Genomic DNA, 7,880 nt, shown 5'->3' on the forward strand with positions numbered 1-7,880 from the left:
ACCATTCACAGCAACAGCCATGGTGAACGTGGGCTGCGATCCCTAGAAAAGCTCAGGAGAAGATTGCCAAGTGCTGTTACCTGTCCTTGGAACCAGCCAAGGAATGAGCTCAGACAAAGGTCGAACTAGAACAGCACTTAGGTTTATTTATTGGCATTGAGCAAAAGTTGTTTTGTACGGCTATACTCACACACATATCACATTCATGCTGCAGGCGCAGGTGAAGATTGATCTTGATTTCACAGGTGGCTGAGGCTGGCCAGGCGACAGCTGCCTGGAGATTGGCTACGAGAGTCCCCGAAGTCCCTTTGGATCTGCAGGAAGGCTCTACTGCTTCCGGTCCGGTCCCAAGTTTAGCATTCTGTTACATTTCCTTGTTGGTACCCCTGACCTGGCCCCCCATCTCGAGATTTATACCTTCACCAAGATAATACCATGGTTCCATAAAAGGCATATTTGCCTCTTTGTTTTGCCATTGGCTGTTACTCACACTATCTAACTCATTCCTTACATTAATTGCTTACATATTGATAAGCATGAATACAATTGATAGAGTTTTGGTCCCCCCACTATAGAAGAGATGCGGACAAATTGGAGAGAGTCCAGCGGAGGGCAACACAAATGATCAGGGGGCTGGATCACATGACTTACGAGTAGAGGCTGAGGGAACTGGGGTTATTTAGTCTGCAGAAGAGAAGAGTGAGGGAGGATTTGATTACAACCTTCAACTACCTGAAGGAGGGGTTCCAAAGAGGATGAAGCTCAGCTGTTCTCAGTGATGGCAGTTGACAGAACAAGAAGCAATGGTCTCAAGTTGCAGTGAGGGAGGTCTAGGTTGGATATTAGGAAACACTATTTCACTAGGATGCATCTGATAAAGTGGGTTTTAGCCCACGAAAGCTTATGCCCAAATAAATTTGTTGGTCTCTAAGATGCCACAAGGATTCCTTGTTGTTTTTGTAAATATAGTGGTATCAGTGTCTCAATTTCTCTTTGAAGTAAATAGCAAAACACCTGCAAATGGTGGGCGATAGGCAATTGCCTTATGTTAATCCATGTAGTTAATTACTGATGATGTTTAGGAAATAGGAGGTTAAGTCAAAGACACTACTGTTCACCTCAGGACTCTGTGCTCTCAAGAGAATGCCTGGAACAGTATAAAGGGCTCTTCAGACTTGATCCTTCTTATCTCAGATCTACTTAAGCTTCCTTCAGGGGAAGTTTGAGTCATAAGACTGAGGTCTGCCATCCCATCTGGACCACCCTGATATTGAATATTTGGACATTGGACTATGACCTAATGAACTGATTCTGAAAATAATTCTTTGCAATTCTAAAGCTCACCGTCTCTATTATGAAACTGACCTAAGGACTATATTCATGTCTGTACATATAATGATCTTTTAACTAATACTCTCTCTTTTCTTTTTTTAAAATAACTTTTAGTTTAGTTAATAAGAATTGGCATGTATTTGGCAAGATCTGAAATAGTCATTAACTTGGTGGGTAATGTGTCCAACTCTTCGGGATTGGTAGAACTTCTTATAAAATGAACAAGATTTTCAATAATCCTTATTGTATTTGACTTGGCTGTCTGGGAGGGAGCCCAAGGCTGGGTTGTTTTAAGGGAACTGTATTGTGGCTTCCAGGTAACCAGTAAGGTGTTGTTGAAGCTGTTTTGTTGCTGGCTTGGTGAATCTAAGTATTGAAATAACCACCAGTTTTGGTAATTGTCTGCCCCATTCTTTGCAGTTAGCCCAAATTGAGAAATCTCAGTGTGCCCCCCACCCCTGGAACGCCAGTCACAGCGGCGTAGTCTGGCTAGGATACACATTACCACAGGTTAATTGGGTTTTGGATCAGAACCACATGCTTGTCAAAAATTAATTTTGATATTGGAGAGTTTAAAGGCTAAAAATCAGTTACAATGAGTGAGCAACAATCATATGAAGATCTGGACAGAAAAACCCTTGAAGAAATGTGCTTACAGAGGGGGTTGACTTTTAGGAAAAAAGCCCTAGAGCGAGAACTGAAAAGTCTGTTAATGGGCCAGTGATCAGAAAAGAGGGTCTCCTTCACCTGCCCCAGATGCAGCTGCTGCAGCAGAAGCAATCAAACTGCATGCCCTGAGAGAGAGCCTGTGTCTTGAACATGAACAAAGACTGGCGGATTTTCGAATGCAAGAGAAGCAAGTCTTGGGCCCAGCTGCAAAAAGAAGCTGAGGAAAGAACCAAGCAGGCTGAAGACAGAGCCAAAGAATCTTACTGGAAGTGAATGGAATTGCTTGCAAGCTGAGGCAAAACTTGCCAGACTTATGCTCCAAATCAAAAAAGTTAAAGAATAGCAGGAACTGTATCGTCCTGAAAATCCCGTTTATACCAGTCTTGGTATGTTGTTGGATAAGAACATGGTAACTATGTTTGATCAAATTGATGTCATAACCCATTCCCAGCGAGAGTATGCATGTGAATCTTCTGTGTTATCTGTACCTAACGGAGATTTGTGAAGGGGGGCCATGTATGACTCTGAGCAGTTGTCTGTGTTTAGTCAGGTATGCTGTGACCAGAAAGAGGGTAACCATGTATACCCCAACACTGCCACCTTTTATTCAAATGCTGTTACCGTGAGCTCAGGAGGAGGTAACCCTGACTGGGTTGCTAAGAAGTGCAAAGTGTAGACAAAGCCTTAGAGAAGTGTGTTGGTGTCTAATGACCAGAGTCTTTCAAATGTGTATGAACCCACTGAATTTGCTTTAGAAAAATCCAGTGTGGGTAGCTTAAAGGAGGCTTCTTTGTTAACTGATATTGGAAGTGAACAGTCAGTGTCTCAGGTTCAGAGGAAAGGCTGGATTCCGGGATTTACACAGCAGAGCAGCCTTGTGAATAGACCGCTAGACACTTTGGGTATGTTGTGTGAGCTCTGATGCACGTGATGCCTTAGGGATGCAGAAATTGGTTGTTGGAAATCAGAAAACCTGTAGGTCAGACATGCTAATGGGAATTGGTTGTGTCTCTTTAAGGCATATGGTGTCCATGCAAGTTACCTAGCTGACAAGGAACGAACAAATCTGCCCATAGCTGCTAGCACAGAGGACACCCCTAGCCAGCCAATAAATTCTGTTAAGCAGGAGAGCTCAGATTTTGATCCTCCAGAACTGGATGGGGAATAGAGAGGTAGCTCAGTGGCAGAGCACATGCTTTGCACATATGCTTTAGTCTAATAATTCCACAGATTAACTACTCTAAGATTGTCACTATTTGAGGGCAGAGCACAGCTCCCTGGCATTTATATGAAGATGGGATCTTATCTAGCCAGCGAAGTCTCAGGTGTTTATACCACAATCACCTCCATGTTCAGTGGACATTCATTGCCCGATACACGGGATATCAAGATCCCTGGGACTCTCTGGGGAAGGGAATTTTATTATTATTTTTAAAAGGTTTTCCCCAAAGTGTATTCCGATAGAATATTGGGTAAGTTCATATTGAAAATGGTTATTAATGTGGGGCCTCCACAGTGCGCGCCGGCTTCTGAAAGCAGACTCAGACTAGTGCAATATCTGAACAGCAGTAAGCAGGGGCCAGTGTGGTGCGGGACAGTAATGCCGGCTGCCTGGGAGCTGCAGCCGGGTGATAGAAGGCATGACTCCGAGATAGGAGGCCCCACGCTTACTTGGGATAGCCAGGAACATTGGGGGCTCATCCTGGGATAATGAGAGTCCCCTGGATCCCCACACCATTGCTGCCACCCAGATCAGCCATGGAGACCCATCCCCTACTATGGCACTTTGGGGGCTGGGGGCGCTGCCCCCCATGCAGGGTAGGGGCTGACTCTGTCTCTGTCTCTTGAGTCCAGGGCACAACCTCCCCCCCTCAACCTCTGCTGCACAAGACGTGGCCCTGTTGCAAAGGCATTCCTTGTGAATCCCCCTCCCTGAACCAGCCCCACCCCAGGAAGAAACACTGGGTCTTCAGGGATGAGGAGGAGAATCTGCTTTCCATGCAGCCCTGAGGCCACAGGATGCTCTGGGAAAAGCAGGATTCGGGGTGTAACCTACAGGGAGGGCTGCCTAGCTCAGTGGTAGCGTGTGTGCTTCACCTGCATTAGGCCCTGGGTTTAATCCTTAGTGTCTCCAGATTCTTTTGGCCTGCCCAGCTGTGATGATCTAATGGGTTAAGGAGTCAGACTCAATATGTACTGGGCTTTCCCTGAACAAGCTCAATAATTCCTGTTCACTGCCAGAGGGATGTGGGGCTTGTGCTCCTAAATCCCCTTGGCTCTATGGAGATTCTTCTCCCCTGTGCCTCTTGGGATGACGGTGGATGACGATGGAGAAGGAGGGAACCCCTGAGTCCTGGAGGGAAAGGTCCCGTCAGCACAGACGGAATGCTTAGAGAGCCGAGCTGCAGGTGATTTTCACACTGCAAAGACACTGCTCCCTTGAGAGGACAGGAGGCAAGTGCAACGGGTTTGGGATGCTGCTGCTGATGGAGAGAAAAAATGCTGGAGTAAACGAAAGCTGAGACCCAATGAGGGGCAGGTGAATGGCAGCTCCACGCAGGGCCACGGTGCTCAGACACCCCAGGTCTAGGCACCCTGGGCTGGGCTAGACAGAGAGCAAAGGCAAACGGGGACCCTGTCCCCTGCAATGTCCCTCTTCTGGGAGAAAGCCCCAGGGATAAGTAGGAGCTGGGATGGAACAGGGGTTGAGTGTGGAGCAACGCCAGCCCCCCACATGGAGAGGGGGAGCAGGGCTTGGGCGAGGAGCAATGTCAGCCCCATGCAGGGGGGAGCAGGGCTTGGACCAGCGGCTCAGGCCAGCTCCACGTGGTGTTCCCTTTTCCCTTTGGGAACTATGGTCATCCTATGCAGAGTGAAAGAGTTTCACACCCTGCCCAGCTGGGGCTGAGGGAATCAGCATCTACTGGGGGCTAGGATGGAGCTGCATCGGCAGCCGAGCGGGAGGTAGGTTGGAATCGAGGAACCTGGGGAACATTTCAATCCTTATTTTCTATTGTTTGGTTTGGGATTGTGCAGATTCAACGACTGCAGCCTCTGCTCCCGGGTCTCTCCCAAGGACATAACATTTCTAAAGATTTTAACAGAAATGAGTGAAACAAAATGGCCACTTGCTGGCTCCAGAACCTAAGGAATGAAAAACCCCATGCTTCCTCTGTGTGTGTGTTGACTCTGAAAAGGGATTTGGGTCCACTCACTTTACTGCTGGGCTGGGAACATAGCAGGACAAAGCCATTTCCGTGATTGTGACACTGGGTGTGAGGAGGCTTTAATCGCATTAAAATGGAATGCTGATTTTACACCAGAGTTATTAGCCGCAGCTTCCCAAGGGCAATTCCAGTTGGCTCTTCCCAGAGATGGGTGGTCGGGCAACAGGGAATCTCTCTGGGTCCCACTGTCAGTTCTCCAGTCTTTCTCCTTCCCTCCCTCCCCCACACTATCACAGGCCCCCACTATTAATGAACCAATGGATATAAACTGGCCATCAGCAAGTTTAGGCTTGAAAATAGATGAAAGTTTCTAATGATCAGAGGAGTGAAATTCCGGAACATCCTCCACTTGGGACAGAAAACCCTACTGGCTTCAAGACTGAGCCTGATAAGTTTCTGGAGGGGATGGTATGACTGGACTGCCTACAATGGCGTGTGGCCCATCAGTCACTTACAGTAGCAAATATCCCCAGCAGCTGGAGATGGGACACTAGGGGGCTTTGAGTTACTGGTCACTCTAAAACATAGGCTGATAGACTTTAAGGTCAGAAGGGACCATCTTGATCAGCTAGTCTGATTTCCTGCACATCGCAGGCCACAGAACCTTGCCCACCCACTCTTGTACTAGACCCAGAACCCCTGGCTGAGTAACTGAAGTCCTCAAATCATAGTTTAAAGACTCCAAGTTTTAAACCTGCAAGTGACCTGTGCCTCATGCTTCAGTGGAAGGAGAAAACCCTGCAGGGTCTGTGACAGTCAGACCTGGGGGAAAATTCCTTCCCAACCCAAAATACAGCGATCAGTGAGACCCTGAGCATGTGAGCAAGATATACCTGCTAGAAACCGAGGAAACAATTATCTGTATAATGACAGGTTTCAGAGTAGCAGCCATGTAAGTCTGTATTTGCAAAAAGAAAGGAGGACTTGTGGCACCTTAGAGACGAACAAATTTATTTGAGCATAAGCTTTAATGAGCTACAGCTCACTTCATCGGATGCATCCACTGAATGCATCCGATGAAGTGAGCTGTTGCTCCTGAAAGCTCATGCTCAAATAAATTTGTTCGTCTCTAAGGTGCCACAAGTCCTCCTTTCTTTTTGCGAATTCTCTGTAGTGACTCAGAGGACTCCCCATCTAGTGTCCCATCACCAGTCATTGGGGATATATACTGCTAGCAGTCGCAGATCAGCTACATGCCATTGTAGGCTGACCCATCATACCGTCCCCTCCATAAACTTATCATGCTCAGTCTTCAAGCCAGTTGGGTTTTTGCCCTCACTGTTTCCCTTGGGAGGCTGTTCCAGAACTTCATTCCTCTGATGGTTAGAAACTTTCATCTAAATTCAAGGCTAATCTTGCTGATGGCCATTTGTTCTTGTGTCCACTTAAGTTTTGTTATGTCATTATTATTCGAACACAAAAGAATCCGTAGCAGCAAAAATTGTGTTTCCCCCTTTCTCCCCATCATGCCTGAGCATGATACAAACACCTCCTACAGCTGGAAATATAACACTGAAGACAAGGAGCTACAGATGCGTGTTCCCACAATTCTGACTTTGTCCAGTGACACAAGGATGCTTCCCCCATTGTGTGTTTGGTGACCTGCTGGGATGTGCGACAGGAATTCTCTCATTCCACTGATAATGTGATTATCACACAATGTGACTGACATTAAACCAATTCCAGAGAAAGAAGAAAAACATATTTGCATTGGCCGGGAATCGAACCCGGGTCAACTGCTTGGAAGGCAGCTATGCTCACCACTATACCACCAATGCACATGTCAGAAGTCCTTCTCCCAGGGATCACAAGTAAAAAATGACTCACTCCTGCAGCTAATGAGCAGGATGTGTGGGCTGGAGGCAGCCTGCCATCTGTGAGCAGAGTCAGGTTCCCAGAGTGACTGAAAGATGGTCTTAAGGCTGTTAATCTGTCACCTTCTAGTGGGTGTTTGGTACATGCAGGCAGCCCCTGCTCCTGGGTCTCTCCTGAGGAAATAAAGTTTCTGTGCAAAATAACAAAACTTTTCACAGACAGGAGGGAAAGGAAATGGCCACACGATGGCGCCAGGGCACCAGGAATGTAACACAGCAGGATTCCTCTGTGGGCAGTAAAAAGAAAAGGAGGTTGTGGCACCTTAGAGACTAACAAATGTATTATGCGCAGAGACTCTGACAAGTGCTTGATCTCCCCTCTCCTGGATTCCAGGAGCTGTTGGGTTTCACCCTTGGTAACCTGCAAGGCGGAGACAGTTCTATTGATGGTGACACTGGGATTGAAGGATTTGATCATATTATTAAAAAGATTAGTCGGAACCTGAGCTCTCAGTTCTGACAGGCTGGTGTCCTCAATTCAGTTCCAAAAGGCCCCCGGGACCCCACACTCCCCAGCGGGAGTGAAAGGAGACACCCCCAGCTCTGCCCTTAGCTCCAGGCTGACGTATCAGGAGTGGGGGGAATTGACTTCTTTGCTGCTGAGAAGGGAGCCAGGCCAGTTCTCTGGGGGCCAGCGTTCCCAGCCTGAGCCAGGCGACTTCCCTGCCTCCTGGGGCCTGCAGGCTTGGACTGGTCCTGGGGACACCCTGCTGCTCACCGAGCCACTGAGCCAACCCTTGGGAAAGGCAGCGGTTTTGCTCCCTACTTCAGCCTTGTC

At 47.6% G+C, this 7,880-nt stretch overlaps 1 non-coding gene across 1 annotated transcript; it reads right to left on the reverse strand.

Annotated features, from left to right (window-relative positions):
- Positions 1–6,934: 6,934 nt before the first annotated feature.
- On the reverse strand, positions 6,935–7,006 carry TRNAG-UCC (transfer RNA glycine (anticodon UCC)). Its single transcript has one exon. It is a non-coding gene; the product is annotated as a tRNA-Gly (tRNA).
- Between the last annotated feature and the right edge of the window lie 874 nt (positions 7,007–7,880).

The sequence above is a fragment of the Lepidochelys kempii genome, chromosome 28, assembly GCF_965140265.1.
Source record: "Lepidochelys kempii isolate rLepKem1 chromosome 28, rLepKem1.hap2, whole genome shotgun sequence".
Classification (NCBI taxonomy): domain Eukaryota; kingdom Metazoa; phylum Chordata; order Testudines; family Cheloniidae; genus Lepidochelys; species Lepidochelys kempii.